The sequence below is a fragment of the Chiloscyllium punctatum genome, chromosome 13 (assembly GCF_047496795.1).
Source record: "Chiloscyllium punctatum isolate Juve2018m chromosome 13, sChiPun1.3, whole genome shotgun sequence".
NCBI classification, from domain to species: Eukaryota; Metazoa; Chordata; class Chondrichthyes; order Orectolobiformes; family Hemiscylliidae; genus Chiloscyllium; species Chiloscyllium punctatum.
Genome location: NC_092751.1, coordinates 108659748 through 108680435, shown reverse-complemented (window position 1 = coordinate 108680435; position 20688 = coordinate 108659748). Strand labels below are relative to the sequence as shown.

Genomic DNA, 20688 nt, shown 5'->3' with positions numbered 1-20688 from the left:
ATTCTTTATAAAGCATCCCCTGCTCAGCAGAACTGAAAGCTACTTTAATTCATTGCGTTGATTCCACAGCAATAAGGTATATTGAAATACGCTGGTAGTGTGAATTCAGACTGCCACACAAATCAACCTGAGTAACTCAAAAACTTTATGTCCTGACTAGTAAAACGACGCATGATCAACAAAATCCTTAGTTCTTTATTTGAGTTGTGCTGAAGTCATCTGAAACATCAACAGGAACTCAGTGCCGCTGGGTTTGTGGGTGGGGGAGGGGGTGGAAATCAACAGGTTCCTTGCCTCTTCAATCTTTAAAAATTCTGAAAAGTTTATGAAAGAGTTAATAGAAAGAGAATGCTTCCCCTTGTGGGCAAGAGCAGATCTAGACAGCATCAATATGAAATATGTGCCAAGAAACATACTAAATAGGAGGAGTAGGCCATTCAGCCCTTTGAGACTGCCCCACCATTCAATCTGGTCAAGGCTGATCATTCTGCAGTGGAGAAATCCCACAATGAATTCCAAAGAATCTTCTTTAATCAAACAATGGTGAGGAACTGAAACTCTGTCACAGAGTGAACTATGGAGATGCATTTAAGGGGAAAACAGACATATTTATGAGAGAGAAGGGAACAGATGATTACAATGATAGGTTTACATGAAGACAAATAAAAGGAAACTTGAGTGCTACACCGAATCGTTTGCCTCTGGATTATGTATTTTCCATAATCACTATCCAGCAGCTTTTACTGAAAATACACATCCTGACTTTGTGACAGATTCAGAGCAATTTGAGCTGTGGTGTCTCCACCGAAAGCAATTGCTAAGGTGAATGTTGGCCATCTTGGTGAACAATTAGAGGGTAACTAAGCAATTGTTCCCAGGGAAAAAGATGGTTCCTTTACATGAAGAAACAAAATTATCAAGTTGTCAGCTTCAATCAGTGGCTAGCACTTTCACCTGCATAAGGTGCTTGGTTCAAGTCCTTTGCTAGGAACTTGAGTTTATATTTTGTGTTAGCACTCCGTATCGTGTTGTAGATGAGATATTGAATCAAAGTCTGACTCAGCTTTGCAGCTAGATGTAAAACAATCTCATTGCACAATTCCAACTCGGAAAGAACAAATAGTAACTTTAAAAGTCCTCATTAGTGGCCAATTGTTCCAACATGTGCAGCTGATCTAGTCAGTCAATAGTTGGCAACTAGGTTTGGACATCTGGGAATGAGAAGTATGCCAATCCCAGAGTTACTGTAGAATTCCTCCATTAACCATGATTCCAGAATATGCTCGGTCTGCATTCCTCAGTGACAATGCCACGTCTTCCTGATTGTACAATGGTGAAGAATTGCATTCCAACATTATGTTGATGGTGCGAAAGGAATTTTACAAACAAAACTGAGCTGGTTAAAACCTCTGCTGCTTGAACCAGTTGGCAGTTGAGCTTCTAGAATGTTCTTTGAATATATTACCAAGCTTGAAAGATTGGTTTGCAAGGCTGACTAAGCTCATTAGCCTTTCTTCCAACAGTTTCTAGCCACAGCCAACTTTTGAAAATTATTTGGCACGGAGCGGCAACGCATCCAGTGATAGCTGGAATTAGAAAGCATTATAATATCTTCCAGTAATTAAAATGTGATCTGGCACTCAATTCCAGCATTAACAGTAGGGGGTTGGCTTTGAAGGTGCAATCTGGTTTAATAAAGTTGTTTTGAAAAGTGCTTTGGCTGCCAGGAATGCATTGAAGATATACTGGAGATGTTGCCAGTCTCATCAGACACCAAAAGGATGTCAAGAGTCTCTGAAGGATGTCAAGAGTCTTAAAATTAGAAGCAGAGATCATCAAAGTAAAATAAAGCATTTTTTCCATCAGAAACACATGGGTCTCCACTTGAGGCACACATGTGCAAAAATAAATTGAAGTTGACCATCAGACCATCTGTATGGCAGCTGTAAGTTTATTCGGAGGTTTACCTTGCTCACAGACGTATCTCTATAGGCATCAGTCAGCTCTAGTATAAAATTATATCATTTATGCTATACTTATCAAAGTGCAAATTACATTACAAGTAAGCCAGCATTTAAGCATTATTTAATTAATTTATTTAAAAATTAAAGTTGTATATCAAGTGGCCTTTGGGGAATTTATTTTTCAAAAATGTTGAAAGTGACAATCAAACCAAGCTTTTAATAAAAATCTGGAATTAGGAATCTAATGATAACTACAAAACCATTGTATTTTTTGGAAAAAGCTATCTGGGTCACTAACGTCCTTTAGGGAAGGAAACTGCCATCCTTACTGCTCTGGCCTATATGTGACTCCAGACCCACAGCAATGTAGTTGGCTCTTAGGGATAGGCAATAAATGCCAGCCTGGCCAGCGATACACACATCTTGTGAATGAACAGTTTTTTTAAAAAGCTGACAGATGTTGGGACTGCACTAGTTCAGATTAACAAAACTTTTTTTTGTGTGTTAAGTCAATTATGTGTTCTGCAAGGTAGCTAGAGTAAGGGTATAGAGGGTTTTTAAGAGCACAAGAAGAGCAACTCAGAGGGAATTCCCAAACAATGATCATTTCATACAGCCCTGGTATTTCATTCTCAGAGTCTCGTGCCTCTGATAGTCACCTCTCTCTCCCACTTACACAGGACAGTAAAATCTCCATGAAGACATTTTGAGCTACTTACTCTGACTAAATGTGTGGAGGGGAAGGAAAGCGTAGGTGTATAAAAACTTCAGGTGCATTGTGACAAAGAGCACTGGAGCAGAGTTTAGTACATCATTGAAATGCAAAGAAAAATCAATCTCAAAGAATGATAATCAAAAAACTCCAGAAATCTGAAGGTGATGCTATTTCATGCTGTGACTAAATGCCTGGAAACAGATCCATTGTGTGCACATTATTTGCATAAATTTAACACGTCCCTTTCTGTTCATGTTTTGCATGGGGCATTCTGAAGGCAGCTCAGGTGATTCAATATCTCAGTAGGAATCAATTGGTGCCTAAACATTCCGGGCAAAACACGCTGCTACTCAAAACCGTGAAATGCCAAAATTGTTCGACTATTTTGCATCTGGTCTCTGGTGGATTATGTAGAGCAGCAGAAAATTGCCTCATCTTTCTGAGCCCTGCTTCTTCACAGAGTAGTTAATCTTATGACCGATAAAAGAATCTTATCTTTTGTCTTTCAACAGAACTTGGTGTCGAATACATTGCAAGGGGTAAGGCTGTATCATGCTTGCCCTGTCTAAATGTTGAAACCTGAATTTACTTATTTAAACTCATTCCCAGTCTACACTATATAAATAAATCCAAAGACATTTTGGCATTTTATATTATTCACTAAAAGAAATTCATCCATCCACTAATATTTCAAAAGCTTTGTCAGTGGTTTAGAATAATTTCCTTTCAATGTTGCTAACATAAACCCTGCTCATTAAAATTAAAAACAGTGGTGTATTTATCATCAATATGCTTTTAATACATATTTTCTAATATATTGAATGAAAGGCTATCAACATGGTTTCAAAGAGGGAACGGCCAATCATGTTCAAAGCCAAAGCTTAATTTTGGGATCTGTTTGAGTTAAGATCAAGTTCATTTACTGGAGCAGTCGACTGATGAAGCAAATTATGAATACTTTTCGATTTCCATGTATATAAGTGGTGTATATATGCGAAGGATTCGCTTCATCTGGTGAAATTATAAGAGAAGAGCTCTTTAGACCAGGCAAATGCAATTAACCACAGCTGAATTAGAAATAATAATTGGTACTTCAGTGTTTTGCTGCAGCTGGCAATTCAAATGCTAGGCTCAAGGACACTAGCTGCTGTCCCCTTATTGTAGCATTGGAGCTGAAAGCCACAAGACAATATTGCTAAAATATTTTAATTCCTTTTCCTTATCAATGCTGTGTGTGAATGACACAAAATTAAGTGACCCACAGATTCTCCTGATAGATCAGAAACAGCCAAACTAGAATCAGTTAAATCCACCTCTTGATTAACCTTCAACTACTTGTTCCTCTTTGTAGATGTTTTTATTACGATGATGAGCAGGAATAATAATAGAGAAGCTATTGTAGGCTCATGGAGGGAATATTACAGGGATGTTTTGATATAGATGCAAATATAAAAAGGGAAAAAAATCTTATATCTGTACCAGGTTTTATTAAATCCCCAGAACATCATGAAATATTTCAGGCCCATAAATTCGAGTTGTGTGGGCCAACAACAGTAAAACCGTACACAGCAACATTCCATGAACAGTAAATATGTCAATTTGATTTTGATGGCTGTGAAAGGATTTTTTGGCTATTAAGCTAATTAAAGGGATGGCGTGAAAAGATGGGATCAAGTTAAGTCTCAACTGCATTGAATGCCACAGCTAGTTCAAAGGGCTGAATGATCTATCCCTCGTCATTATGTGGAGTGGTGACAACTATGCAATGAGACTCTTGAGATCCATTTAGATAGGCAAATCACACCTTGCTTTAAATCTGAGAGGGCAGTTAGCATTACCAATTGACTTGGATGAGGTCAGCAGAGTGCTCATGTCACAGATGAAGGAAATTGAGTAGAAATTGTGAATGTTGAAGGCTCAAAGCTACAGGGCAGGGATCCAACATACTTAAATCCCCTCAGATGTCAGAACATGCAACTAGAAAAGTGTTCAGTGGTTAATTTTTACAAACAGGAGTCTGAGCGGTGCAAGAAATGTTGAGCAATACTTCCTACTGCTTTTTTTAACTTGTGTGCACTTTAAAAATTAAAACCTTTGAACACCAGAAGAAATCCAACTCCATGACTCGACATAAAAGTTGCTCAATAAAGGATGGAATGTGAAATTGTATCATGTGTGTGCTGTAATACAAAGTTTATTAATAGCCTTCAATATAAAAGTAGCAGCCAACCCGCTTTTGAGGGAAATGTATCCTAGACTAAGCTTATGGAGTTGACAGTGAAAACTTCTGGGTATGATAATGATACAGGAATTACTACTCTGTAATAGACAGCTCAGTCTAGCAGATCAGTGCTAGAATTTATCCCCAACACAAGCATCCTAATTCCATCTTTGATTAGATTAGATTCCCTACAGTGTGAAAACAGGCCCTTCGGCCCAACAGGTCCACACTGACCCTCCGAAGAGCAACCCACCCAGACCCAATCCCCCCTGACTAATGCACCTAACACTACGGGCAATTTAGCATGGCCAATTCACCTAACCTGCACATTTTTGGACTGTGGGAGGAAACTAGAGCACCCGGAGGAAACCCACGCAGACACAGGGAGAATGTGCAAACTCCACACAGACAGTTGCCTGAGGCGGGAATTGAACCCAGGTCCCTGGTGCTGTGAGGCAACAGTGCTAACTACTGAGCCAATATTTTCCTTTTCTCAAAATCTAATAATACCCAGCTCATTGTTTAATGGTGACACAGTGGCTGCTTGACTGTCTCCAAGTTTGCATGTATATGTTTTTCCTGTTCTTGTTCTAAATCTCTTACATTTTATTTTGTATCTATTTTGCTTCATTGTAAACAAAGACAATCAGAGTTGTACCTGTACAGCCTCAGGATCTTTGACCGAAGTACAGTGAAGAACTTTTGAACGATGCACACTGCCATAATGCAGGAATGCAGTAGTCAAATGTCCCAGAAACAGCAAAGAAATAAATGATCTGATTATATTGGTGTTGGTTGAGGGATGAACGTTGGCCCTGAACTGCTTTCAAAATATTCAGAGAACTCTTCTGCTTCTTTTATGAATAGTGCTGTTAAATCTTTAATATCTGCAAATATTGCTTGGCATTACAGAACTTCAAAATTGACAAAAGCAGAGAAAAAGTTGAAGCTTTTTGTTTTAACTCACCTGAACTAGGAAACAAGGAATAGACTTGAAAACAAAAGCAACACCATTTTATACAGCATGAGAAAAGGGTGCTGATTGGTTAGGTCATCACTGGCATGGAGTTGTAGCAAGAACAGTTAACTGTTAATCTTAATTCAAAGATCAGGCAGATAGATTCTGATGGTCAGCGTGTTGCCAGAAGGATACAGCTGAGATTGACTGTCTACATGACTTTTTTTATTAATGATAAAAATTTGCCATGAATGTACAAGTTCCTGCCTATAGGTTTTCTTGCTTGCTTGGAAGCATCAGAAAGTATGTTTCTTATTCAGTGTAATTCTGCTATTGAAACTTGTTTATTAAGTAATATGGACTGAGCTTGTAGATACAATGGAAACCAATTTAAGGTCATCACTGAGCCTCACAGTCTAATGCATTTGCTACATAGAGTCATGTTACTGAATTTGCTCAGACATATTCTGACACACTTATGGGGCAGGTGGGACTTGAACATAGCACCTTTAGACCAGAAATAATGACACAATACTGTGCCATAAGACTTTTGGAAGCTATTCCAAGAAACGTGCAGGTCAGGTGAATTGGCCATGCTAAATTGCCCATAGTGTTGGGTGCATTAGTCAGGGAGAAATATAGGGAAATGAGTCTGGGGTGGGTTACTCTTCGGAGGGTCGGTGTGGCCTTTTTGGGCTGAAGGGTCTGTTTCCACATTGTAGGGAAACTAATCTAATCTAATCTAATCTAAGTGTAGAAATACTCAGGACTCTATTTTATGTAGGTAAAAGAATTTGTACTTACATTACATCTAGCATTAAAAAGAATCATGAAGACAGCCAATCTCTGCTGTATCACATATCATCCCGATCAATCAAAATCTAGCTGACAAATCTGTAGATTGAGATTGACAGTTACCTTTTCTTGCTCTATCTCTATGCCAATGATGGCCCAATTAATCAATACCCAATTCTTCTGCTGTGTAAAATGGTATCCCTTTTTTACAAAATCTGTTTCTTGTGTCCTACTTCTGATGAGTGCAACACAAAAAGCTTCAACTTTTATCTCCTTTTAGCAATATTCTTTTCTATCCACCTGAGAGAGCAGATTGTGCTTCCAATTTAACATATCTTCGGACAGCACCTCAGAGTGAGCAGTCCTTTAGCACTGCACAGAAGTGTCAGCCTGGATTGTGCACTCAGCTGTGTGGGGTAGAACTCTATTCCAAAACCTATGATTCACTGAGGCAAAGCAGACATCTTAGTGAAACAGGTAGTTTCTGAACTTTTCAGATTTTTTTGATTTATCGCTATGAGATGATTGCTAACTATTCGAGACATCTGTTTATAAATTAATAATTTACACATTAATTGATACTTGTTAATGCAGTACTTGAGTAATTCTGAGCAAAAGTGATTTGGAGATGCCGGTGTTGGACTGGGGTGTACAAAGTTAAAAAAAATCACACAACAACAGGTTATAGTCCAACAGGTTTGCTATAAATTCTGTGTGTTAGGATTGAGCCCTCCACTATCAGCTGATGAAGGAACGTTGCTCTGAAAGCTAGTGTGCTTCCAATTAAACCTGTTAGACTATAACCTGGTGTTGTGTGATTTTTAACTTTGAACAAAAGTGACATGCTATCCAATGGCTTTCATGTTGCATTCTTCAGGACAAAATCACAAGAATATCTAATCTCAAAGTGAACAATTTATTATGCATCAAAGGATAGTAATTGGTTTGCAAGTGCACTCAAATTGGTTGAGACATTGCCATGACAAATGCACGAAGGTACAGTTAATTGCTAAGATTCTGTCTAATTTCAAATCAGACCAGTCAATACCAATTTGCCAAGATACTGTCATGGAGACTGCTGTTCCCAAAGACATTCCCTGTTCCCATCCTCCATGGTAATACCTCTACCAATCACTGTCACTTCCCTCTTCTTGCACAGCATAAATTGTTGTTCTCTCTGGGTTGTGATGCTCTTAGGATTCTGTCCTGGCAACATTTTTAAAAATAGATTTTACATATTTAAATTGAAAATATTGAGTCACTACTTCAACATATTTCGAGAAAATTAGTCAAGATACTGTCTCTTGACTTAGTGAATCCTGTTAAGTTCACAGAACACAAAATGAGACCTAAAACAGGGGCAATCATTGCAATAGCTTTTTCTTCCTCTAGCGGTTTAAAATAATCCCTCTTAGATATAAAGATCAAATTATTCATGAATATTGGAACTGAATGGAATTTTTCTCCACTGTTTTATTAATCCAGGGCTTACAAAGATCCTTTACAATTCTCTTCAACTTATCAAGCTTAATTTACCATGGTTTGACTTTTCCTTGTTTCATATTACGAGCATTAAATAATTGCTGCAGAATCATGTCTCAATAAAGATTACATCTTCCCCAAAGGCAATTCTAACGTAATGACAGCAGCTGAAAGTTCTAAATATTGACAGATTTTCATATTTAATTTATTTGAAAGTCTGTGTAATGCATGCTATCTTAGTCGCCAAATGATAACATTCAATAAAAAACCCTTATTCCTGTATCAACTGGTGCAACTTTCTTAAATGGGTTCAGGTGCAAGACCCTGCACATGTTCAAAGGTTGGTTTAGGATGCAGATGGAGTTTGGACAAAATTAAAAATGTGATTGAGTGCAAAGTAAGGTAAATATCTGAGCAAAGACCTTCAATCCCAATTACAATAATGTCAACTCCAGCACTGGCAAACACATTTGCCAGAAATGGTGCAATCTCTGGCCTGAGTTGACTTTTCCATTAGCTGCTTTGCCTGAATTGGGAAGAACTGAATTATAAAATGATTTAGATTTTGGATTTAAATATAGTTCAAGCATCGGTAAGGTCAGTAAGTTTGTCAGAAAAATTACCGAGTGATACTGCAGCAATTCCATCCCTCAGTAACAACATCTCCTTATATCCAGAAGTTGAGCCTTCAGTTGCAGTCAGTATGTAACAATTCACAGCATTTAACAACAATGCTTATTTTAAAAAAAATTATTGGAATATGATATGGATCAGTATTTATTGCCCATCCTTAATTGTCCACAGGACAGTTGAGAGTCAGCCATAATGTTGTGAGCCTGTAGTCACATGTAGACCACAGCAGGTAAAGAAGGCTTTGATGAGAGATTAGTGAACTGGCATGGACTTTTACAACAATCGACATGGTCACCATTAGGCCAGCTTTTAATTCCAGATTTTCTCCACCCTCATGGAATTATGGACCAGGCCAGACCCCTCAAGATATTTTAAGAAGATAGCTGAGACCCTACCTTTCTCTTATTTTAAAGGCAGATGTGAAGTGGATATTCCAGGTGTGCTGCAGCGGGTCAAACCACTCAGCTTCAAGCAAAATAGTGTTTAAATAAACACTACAGTTTAAACACAAACTAAAGAAAACAGAATTAGAATCACTAAACTTTCAAAAAAACTGAACTGACCATTCATAGAAACTTGACTAAGGAGCTATTCCAAGTCCCATTGACACCCTATAAACACAAAAGGTAAATTCAAATACAGGCTCTTACAGACAGGAGAGATTTCAGAATGAAAGGTCAGTCAAGAATCATCTGCTGAAGGTTGGAACATTTCTCTGGACTGCAAAGCTTCTCACTGTTACAACTAATCCAAACTAGGAAAAAACTGAAACTAGGACAACTGACCCCTCCCCTGCTATTGTTAAACTAGGATCTTTCAAGACAGTTTGGCACCTCTGCCTTTATGACCTATCTTAAAAAAACCCAAGGACAAAATAACCTTGTTAAAGTGGCAGCATCCTCACAATAGTGATATTCAAATCCAGGTCATGTGAACATTGACCTGAGTCTCTGGATTCGTAGCCCAGTGACATTACTGCCTCTCCCGCTAAGAATTAATGTTCAACTGGAAGGCCACTGATTTCAAGTCAGGCAATTATAACCCTGAGAGTACTATATCCCAAAATGAAACTGGTGTCTGCTCAGGGGGTAGCACAGACTGACAAGTCTTACTTCAAGAGAGTACATTGACCAGCACAAAGACCAGAAAAGGCCGCAGTTCCAATGAATGTGTTGCCACAAATGTCCACTCCATCAGGGTGTAATTATCCCAAAAGTCAAAGTGAGCCATCAGGATATAAATTCCTATGGTCCTGGGATGTGAGTGTGAATGATTCTCTAATAGCATCATCATTCCTGCTGCACCCGACATTCTCAACAGATCCACCTCCGATTAATACTAACATCCCGTACAGCAGAAGCAAATTACATTATTGCACTAAGAAATGCACAGGAACAGTAAGAGAGAACTCCACTTCCATAACTCTAGCCATTACATTCTGAAAGTTACTGACTGCACACGCAAAAGTCTTTCCATGTTTAATATGGCAAAGTGTGTGTTACCGAACCAGATGTGTAAATATTCAATTTCAAGTCCAATGGTTCTGAAAATTGAACATACACCTTCATCAGGCTAAAATAAATTTGTGTATATAAATTTTAAAATGTTTCACCTGGCATGATGGATGTTGCAGAAACGAAAGGGAAATGAACTTTCCCAGAGATAGTTTATATTTACAGTAAAGGGAGAGAAAGTCATATAACACTTTAATGTTAAAGAAATCTGAGAGAGTTCGTGCCTCTACACTTCCCCCTGCTGGTCCATGGCCTCCTTGGATTGTGTCTAAAAACCTAATGTGAGAAAAACTGACATTTCTCCATGTATTCAACCGTCTGCTCCTCAGTTACGACTGACAGGAGACTACAGATTACTCATCCATTTCCTGATAATTTATCGATTTCTCATTCCTCATATGGAAGCAGCACAATATTCAGCACTTGAACTCTCCTCCAGGTAAAAGCCTCTTCTGAGACACAGGCTTGAATTATCTCCTTCTGCGCTGATCTCATTCGTATTTATGCTGCTTGTGCACAGCTACAGCGAAGTTACTATTCTGCTGCAGGCTCCACTTTGAGATGTAAAACAGATCCTGACTGTTTCAGCTTTAGCAGGGAACCAGTTTTTAAATGGGCCTTGTGAATTGTCACTGGATTAATTAATTCTGAGTTAGTCATGAAACATGCAGTTGATTAGGTCCACAGGATATCAATGGCAATGGAAATGCACAAGTAGGATAAGAATTGAAAAGGAGCACCAATACTTTGCATTAACTTGCAATGGACACCTTGAGAGTGAAGATTACGGAAGAAACCAATGGTGAACAGGTCACAGAGTCATAGAGATGTACAGCATGGAAACAGACCCTTCGGTCCAACCTGTCCATGCTGACCAGATATCCCAACCCAATCTAGTCCCACCTGCCAGCACCCGGCCCATATCCCTCCAAACCCTTCCTATTCATATATCAATCCAAATGCCTCTTAAATGTTGTAATTATATCAGCCTCCGCCACTTCCTCTGGCAGCTCCTTCCAAACACGTACCACGCTCTGTTTGATAAAGTGCCCCTTAGGTCTCTTTTATATCTTTCCCGTCTCACCCTAAACTTATGCCCTCTCATTCTGGACTCCCCAACCCCAGGGAAAAGACTTTGTCTATTTATCTTATCCATACCCCTCATGATTTTATAAACCTCTATAAGGTCACCCCTCAGCTTCCGACACTCCAGGGAAAACAGCCCCAGCCTGTTCAGCCTCTCCCTATAGCTCAAATCCTCCAACCCTGGCAACATCTCCTTGTAAATCTTTTCTGAACCCTTTCAAGTTTCACAACATCTTTCCAATAGGAAGGAGACCAGAATTGCACGCAATATTGCAACAGTGGCAACAAGGCGCCATTCCGCCACTCTCCTGAAACTGCAGTCCAATATAGACAGAAGACTAAAGCACTTGGAGTGAACACACCATTCACTGTGCTTTGGAGTTCTGTGCTCTGGCATTTCACAATTATTACTATCAACAGAATATGGGAATTGCTTTTTAATGTGAGAGAAGGTCAGCTCAGTCCAGTCATGGCTCTATGATAATCTCTGTTTACTTGAGATTTTTAGCATTTGTTTGCTGTTTTGTCACATGGATACGAGATAATGGCCCACAAGATCCAACCAAAGAGCAAATCTGGTTCAGAGTGAAAGGATGATGGATTATTGCCAAGCCACACATTTAAAGAACTGGTTCTCGTGTTTAAAAGTTACTCCTAGAGTTACTCATTTTTTAGTTCAATTGTTTTCATGATGATGATATTGATGAACATTTGCAGTTACTTTGAGTTCCAAATTTAATGAAAATTGCCAGGGTTGGAGGATCTGAGCTATAGGGAGAGGCTGAACAGGCTGGGGCTGTTTTCCCTGGAGTGTCGGAAGCTGAGGGGTGACTTTATAGATTAGATTAGATTAGATTAGATTACTTACAGTGTGGAAACAGGCCCTTCGGCCCAACAAGTCCACACCGCCCCGCCGAAGCGTAACCCTCCCGTACCCCTACATCTACATCTACCCCTTACCTAACACTATGGGCAATTTAGCGTGGCCAATTCACCTGACCTGCACATCTTTGGACTGTGGGAGGAAACCGGAGCACCCGGAGGAAACCCACGCAGACACGGGGAGAACGTGCAAACTCCACACAGTCAGTCGCCTGAGGTGGGAATTGAACCCGGGTCTCAGGCGCTGTGAGGCAGCAGTGCTAACCACTGTGCCACCGTGCCGCCCACCATGAGATTTATAAAATCATTGTGATGCAGACAGATATTTTAAAATAGCAACCATACAAAAGAACTGATTTACTAACTCCTTTCCCAACATTCCATCAATGTAATCTGTCCAGACCCAGGAAAGGAAAGAAATAGTTCCAAAAAATGAAAATGTTGGAAATACTTGACAGGCTAGAGAGAGAGCAGTTAAAGTTTCTACAGCTGACCAATCAGCTCATCGCCTCGTTTCTAATGGTTGGTGACTTGTTGGCAATGTTCATTATTTTCCATCTTTGTTTCAGAGTTTTAGCACTGGTGGTGTTTCTTTTCTTTATATTCAAGTGATCATTCTCCACATTTCCAGGATCTAACTGATAATTCTCTATCGCAGAGATTTAGACATAGTGTCTTATTGTCTTCTTAAAGTGGAGGAGTTTGAGTTTCAGATATTCTAAAATATGGCTAATGCTGATGTTTCATATTCTGACAGTACATTAGGTGTACTTTCAAAATATGGTTATTGTTATTCCAATGGTTTTTTTTGGGCCAGCCAGAGACTAACTGTTCATCAGTGAAACCACAGCATCAAGTGATCATGTTTTAGATCCAACTGTGAGGTTGTTTTGTAGCACAGTGTGGAGCTTCCCTGTCTCTGAGCCACCAGCTCTGGGTTCAGGTTCCACTCTAGGATGTGATGTCTAAGGATACACACCCTGCTCAGTAACAATCTGCAAATCCTTCCTTCACGTACGAGAGGCAAGCGGTAGAATTCAGAGAGTTTCTAGGTCAGGATGGAAAATATTTAGAGTGCATACCATCACTATCATGATATGTACGTAAGACTGCAAGGCTCCATAAACAATTTAAGCTCCTTGCAGAGCTGTTTGGCTCAGTTAGACAAGTTGCTGGCTAGCACGGATTCAACTGGGGTCAACAATGCAGCGTGTGATCACCATTCCCAATGCAGCGGATTCTGGAGGTGCCTACATGCCCTACCCTTGGACCTGCCCTCAGTAAAAATACCAAAAAGCAGCTTATATGTTCAATAAATGTTTTACTTGTAAGTTACAAAGAAATTAATAGTTACTAAACTGTGATATTTGGCACACAAAACGTGATTTCAGTCACTTCATGTTCAGTAACAGTTACCATGATGTAGAGGAGCCGGTGTTGGACTGGGGTAGACAAAGTTAAAAATCACACAGCACCAGGTTATAGTCCAACAGGTTTATTTGGAACTATAACCTGGTGTTGTATGATTTTTAATAGTTACCATAAAGTTAGTGTTTGTTATGACTTTATAACTGCACTAAATTAAATAATGCTTCAGTGTACAGTAACAGAAGGGAAATCATAGAAGGTTATTAGTTCCAAGGTAATAGGAATGTGGAAGGGAGAGAGCAGGAAAATGAGAAGCAAATGGCATAAATGAGTGCAAGACAATCAGATGAATTTCTAGAGAGCAAAAGGAGTGTGAAATATAGTGAGCAAGTGGGATCAATCGATCAGAAAGTTCTACTATACCTGAAAGGCAATTATTTATTAGTTTCAATGCACTGCCTCACTGCTTAGTCTCAACACTGAAAATCAGTTTAATGGTTACTCATGCACTCTTAACAAAATAGCTCACAGGAGAGGGAGCCGGTCAAATTAGTCTTTTTACAGCCACTATTTTTCTGATACTATCTTTTAATTGAATGCACAACAATGAAATATTACACTTTGGAAGAGAATAAATACTAGCTGAATCAGAGAGTCCTTGTTCCTGGCAGCAGGGGGATCCTGCATTATTTATTCCAATCTGACTTTGTAGTGCCTGCAGGTGGAGGAAAGTCGGTCTCAATCTGATCCTTGTGATAGGTTCTGAAATGTACCTAGACTAGCCAAGAAAATGTGCAGCAAAATATAACTAATACAAACAAGGTGTCAACATGGTTTGCACTGCTGCCTCACAGCGCCAGGGACCTGGGTTCAATTCCAGCCTCGGGCAACTGTCTGTGTGGAGTTTGCACATTCTCCATGTGTCTGCGTAGGTTTCCTCCGGGTGCTCCGGTTTCCTCCCACAATCCAAAGAAGTGCAGGTCAGGTGAATTGGCCATGGTAAATTGCCCATTGTATCGGGATGTGTAGGTTAGAGGCATTAGTCAGGGGGGAAGTGTAGAGCAATAGGGTAGGGGTGCAGATCTGGGTGGGACACTCTTTGGAGGGGTGTTGTGGACTTGTTGGGCCAACTGGCCTGATTCTATACTGTAAGGATTCGATGATTTGATGAGCCCCCACAAATAACTTCTAAAATGTTTCTACAAATTTCTGGCTGAGCTTCCTGCCTTGCATAGAAACGCTTCCTGCTGGCAGGCAAATCTTGCTTCATGTATATTTGTATGTGGGGAAAATAAATTATGCTTTTACATGCAAAACTCAAACTATTGTGGATTTTTCTGAATAGGTAGCTGAGGGATGGAAGCCAGTACACATCTACTTGCAAGTCACCTGCTGGGTAAGTCAGAAGCACAATAGCCTTTTAAACTTTAAATTTAGAAAAGACACAGAAAGATACAATTCATCATGACAAATCAAAAATACAGCCCCAAGTTAAGTACATTCTGTGCTGCAGAGTGGTATTCAATGCATCTCTCAGTCATTCCCCAATCCATTTTCCCAACAGCAGGAGGTAAATATAATCTTTGGTAAAGTCACACTACATAACTATTGACTCAAGATGAGGCCTGAGTTTGAATCTCTTTGAACATAAAAGCGACAAAATATTCTTCCTGTAAAGTAATGGTGGTGGCAGTCTGACTGTGTATTCTAAGTGGACTGGACCTAATGTCAAAACAATCGATAAAACCCTGAACAAAAGGGTGGATTGATCGCATCTAGGCATTTCATCGAAGTGCCAATTATCCCTAAATACAACAGTAATCTTATCCTATACAGCTCATCCATTAGTAACAAGCCTGTGGCATCTATACGTGTTTGATTATTTTCATCTCTGACATCCATGAACGAAAGGAGGCTGTCCATCAGTCTCTGTACCAGGTGTCGCTCCAGACAGTGGAATTAAAAGTCCTCTGACCCTGCACCACCCAGTTTGATGTCAGTTGGAGAATAGTTACATCCATCTTTCAAAAGAAAAGCTTCACTTCGATTCTGAGTGAGCTATCTTCTAACCCTTTTACTGCAGATCAATTCATCTTCTGCTTTAATCTACCTGGGTTGCATTCCTGCTGAAGTAGCATAGAATAACTTCTGTTTTAATGCACAGTACTACATTACAGCTTTTTCTCGGATGGTCAGAAAAATAGCTAGTATCATCATTTAGCTGTTCCTGGAGGTGGGACAGGGATAAAACAATTCTGATGAATTCTGAACAGCTCTGATAAAGAGTCACCTAAACTTGAAACATTTGGGTGCTCTCTCTCCATGGATGCTATCTGACCCACTGTGATTTCCAGCATCTTTTTGCTTTCAGTATAGATTCCAGCGTCTGTAGTAATTTCCTCCAACTAAAACAACTTGGAGAAGGGGTAGTGAAAATCTAACTCTGATCCCACATTGTCGCTACGTTTTCTCAGAATCAGAAACTGACATAGTTACAATGGCAAGATTAGAGTGTTGCTAGAAAATCACAGCAGGTCAGGCAGCATCCGAGGAGCAGGAAAATCGACGTTTCAGGCAAAAGCCCCTCAAGTATCTTAATAGACCCAGTTTTGGCATGTCAGGTATTTAGATTTTTAATCAGTAAGAGAATCCATCATTAGAGGGAAAAAGGCAGAAAAGTGAAGTTAAGGGTTATCAAATCAGTCATGACTCAATGGACTGAATGGCCTAATTCTGCTCCTACATGCATTGCCTTGTATTTAACTCAGAAACAGCAATTTGAATCCTTGCACTATTAGTCATACACTAGGTGATACTGTCCATGCTGTCACATCACATAGGATACATCTCAAAAGACCCGGGAAAGTTTGGGGAATGGGGGTTACTGTGGACTGTGGTCAACCCCACTCAGTTCGAATGTTGCTTATGGTGTTGGAGCATGAACATGACCCTCGGCATCTCCCTTAGGTCACTGCCAACCAGCATTTCTGAAGCATCAAAATGTGGTTTAACCAAGATTAAATTCTACCCCTCTAAAAATTTTTTAAAAATAAAGCATTGCTAATGTGTGGCATGACTTTTGGTGTATTTTAGAAATATCCATTTATAAGCTGCTGCCTTTGTCATAGACATGACTGGTGTCAACGTTTCAGTTACTTTCATCAATATTTTAAAAGGAAATTGTAGAAAACTAGTTCAATCCAGTGACCAGGATAAGAGATTAATTTGATATTTGCAGGCTTCGAATTTTTTTAGACACTTCCTACATCTGAGTTCTTGAGTCAAATCCTTGGATAAATGATATTTTATACCAGGTTGTTTCAAAGATTTTTCTCATGCTTAATAATTGGATCTTTTCATGCTATATTTCTTAAATTTCTGCTCATTCCGTGAGAATATTTTCAATTAAAATTTCATCAAGGTTGACCTCACAGACTCAACAGTGAAAGATAAGTTTGAAACTATAGCACTGACAATAATTTAGTAAATCTTTATGTCTCTATTCGAACAATGGAGAGATTTCTCAGGCAAAGATCAGCAGTTGGTAAAAATATGTGGGCTCTTCTGATTAGGTTAGTATGTTTCCTTCAACAATGGGTTATCCAAACACACAATCCAGATTTCCAGTGGGTTGTCAGAGATCTAAGGCACTTCAGTAAACTGGTATGTACTTGCCATATTCCACAGAAGGCTATACCAATATGGCAGCACTGCCATCTCAGTGTGTTCAGGACACCTGAGCCTATATGCTCCTGGCCAGCAGCATCCTTCCCTCACTCACTCCTCTTTCAGCTTTTTTGCCTTTTCTTTCATCTTCTGACACTATGGGGAAGCCAGAGCGGTGTTGGAGGGTCATCAGCAGTGGTGGCTTCAGTAGGCCTGGAGCCTGGGCTCGGGGGAACCTGCTGGATTGTTGACTGTGACAGAGCTTGGTGCTCAGAATGGGACCGTGGTAGGCCCACAGCAAGAACTTGATGGGTCACAGAGATGATGTCCCGGCGTGGGCTGGAGGGGAGGTCCCGGCGTGGGCTGGAGGGGAGGTCCCGGCGTGGGCTGGAGGGGAGGTCCCGGCGTGGGCTGGAGGGGAGGTCCCGGCGTGGGCTGGAGGGGAGGTCCCGGCGTGGGCTGGAGGGGAGGTCCCGGCGTGGGCTGGAGGGGAGGTCCCGGCGTGGGCTGGAGGGGAGGTCCCGGCGTGGGCTGGAGGGGAGGTCCCGGCGTGGGCTGGAGGGGAGGTCCCGGCGTGGGCTGGAGGGGAGGTCCCGGCGTGGGCTGGAGGGGAGGTCCCGGCGTGGGCTGGAGGGGAGGGCCCGGCGTGGGCTGGAGGGGAGGGCCCGGCGTGGGCTGGAGGGGATGTCCCGTTGTGGGCTGGCAGGGAGGGCCCGGTGTGGACTGGAAGGGATGCCCCGGTGTGGATTGGAGGGGAGGGCCCAGCGTGAGCTGGAAGGGATGTCCCGGCGTGGGCTGGAGGGGAGGGCCCAGCGTGAGCTGGATGGGATGTCCTGGCATGGGCGGGAGGGATTGTCCCGGCGTGGCTGGTGGGATTGTCCCGGCGTGGGCTGGAGGGGATGTCCCGGCGTGGGCTGGAGGGATTGTCCCGGCGTGGGCTGGAGGGGATGTCCCGGCGTGGGCTGGAGGGGATGTCCCGGCGTGGGCTGGAGGGGATGTCCCGGCGTGGGCTGGAGGGGATGTCCCGGCGTGGGCTGGAGGGGATGTCCCGGCGTGGGCTGGAGGGGATGTCCCGGCGTGGGCTGGAGGGGATGTCCCGGCGTGGGCTGGAGGGGATGTCCCGGCGTGGGCTGGAGGTGATGTCCCGGTGTGGGCTGGAGGGGGTGTCCCGGTGTGGGCTGGAGGTGATGTCTCAGTGTGGGCTGGAGGGGATAGGGGGTGTCCCGGTGTGGGCTGGAGGTGATGTCTCAGTGTGGGCTGGAGGGGATAGGGGGTGTCCCGGTGTGGGCTGGAGGGGGTGTATCGGTGTGGCCTGGAGGTGATGTTCCGGTGTGGGCTGGAGGTGAGGGCCCGGTGTGGGCTGGGGATGAGGGCCCGGTGTGGGTAGGAGGGATTGTCCCGGTGTGGGCTGGAGGGGGTGTCCCGGTGTGGGCTGGAGGGGTGTCCCGGTGTGGGTAGGAGGGATTGTCCCGGTGTGGGTAGGAGGGATTGTCCCGGTGTGGGTAGGAGGGATTGTCCCGGTGTGGGCTGGAGGGGGTGTCCCGGTGTGGGCTGGAGGGGTGTCCCGGTGTGGGCTGGTGGGGAGGCTCCAGATCAGTCTGCTGAAGGACTGTAATGCTTAACCTTTTATACTGTTATTTTTCTAATTTATTCTGAATATCCTGTACCGAGGTACCTTTGTACCTAAGTTGGCACAGTAAACTTTGGAAATGTTTCTCTTCACTCGTGAGTACATGAAACATCAAACCTAAGTGGAGTGCGGAGGAGGGACTTACATTCAACTAACCCGAAAGTAATGAGAGAAAAACATAGAATGTCTACAAGGTTACATTGGACTGTTTAAAAAGGAGCAATTTAACAGATTCACCATCACAAGGGAAGCAGTACTAAAACAAACTCATGGAACTGTAAGCTGACAAATTTCTGGGTCCAGATAGACTTCATCCTAGAATTTTAAATGAGGTGACTAATGAGGTAATGGAGGGGTTGATATTAATTTTCCAAGATTTCCTAAATGCAGGAAAAGTTCTATTAGACTGGAAAGTAGTAAACATAACCCCCTTATACAAGAAGGGAGGGAGGTATAAAACAGGTTGACATCCAGCATGAGCAAGGTGTTAGAATGTCTTATGAAAGAGATTAAAGCCATGCACTCAGAAAAACTGAAGGTTAGCAGCAAGAATCAGCATGGTGTTGTAACAGGGAAATTATGTTTAACCAAATTATTGGGAGTTTCTTGAAGGAGTAACACATAGGCTTCAAAGGAAGCCTATCGATGTACTACATCTCTGTACTTGGATTTCCAGAAGACATTTGTTAGGGTGCTACATCAATAGTTATTGTGGAAAATAAAAGCTCAGCGTGTGGCAAGTAACATATTAGTTTGGATAGAAACTTAGCTGGCTGAAAGAGAAACAGCCCATGGTCTTGGAGGGGATATACATTAGGGTGTGTGAGGACTGGTTAACAAACAAGAGTCAGAATTGGATTTGAAGGGGGTGGGGGAGGTGGAGCATTTTCAAAAAGCAATATGCCACCGGGATCTGTGTTGGGCCACAATTATTTACAAAATATATTGATAACTTGGATGGCAGCAGGAAATATTACAGACACAAAAATAGGTGGGAAGGCAAGTGGTGGGGATGATGCAAAGAATCTACACATGGACACAGTTTGGATGATAAGGCAAAAACTTGGCAGGTGGTATATAATGTGGGAAAATGTGAAGTCATGCATTTTGGCAGGAAAAATAGAGCAGCTGAAAATTGTTTAAATGGAGAAAGACTGCAGAAAGATAAAACAAATGGGATTTGGGAGCCCTCAAGTATACATCACAAAAAGCTAATGTACAAATTCAGCAGGTAATAGGGAAGGTACATGGAGTGTTGGTCTTTAACTGAAAGGGAACAGGGTATTACAATAGGGAAGTAGTTTTAAAACTCTACAAAGCACTAGTCAGACCATAGCTGGAGTACTATAAATAATTTTGTTCCCTAATCTAAGGAAAATCAGCTGGCAAATTTCTTTTATTCACTCATGTGATGTGGGAATCACTGGCTGGCCAGCATTCATTGCCCATCCCTAGCTGCCCCTTGAGAAGGTGATGGTGAATGCTTTCTTGAACCACTGCAGTTCATATGCCCTTAGGGAGGGAGTTCCAGGATTTTGACCCAGTGACAACGAAGGAACCGAGATATATTTCCAAGTCAGCATGGTGAATGGTTTGGAGAGGAACTTGCAGGTGATAGTGTTCCCATGCATTAGCTGCCCTTGTCCTTCTCACTGAAAGGGGCCGTGGGTTTGCTAGGTTAATCCCAGGTTCAGGAGGACTGTTTTATGAAGAAAGGTTGAGCAGGTTAGGTCTGTATTCATTGGAATTTAAAAGACTGACAGGCAACATAATT

The 20688-nt window shown here is 41.7% G+C and overlaps 1 protein-coding gene across 4 annotated transcripts in view; it reads right to left on the bottom strand.

The window, feature by feature from the left end:
• ccser2a (coiled-coil serine-rich protein 2a) overlaps window positions 1-20688 on the bottom strand; it is a 616376-nt gene that overhangs the window by 108371 nt on the left and 487317 nt on the right. The gene's annotated exons all lie outside the window — the stretch shown is intronic.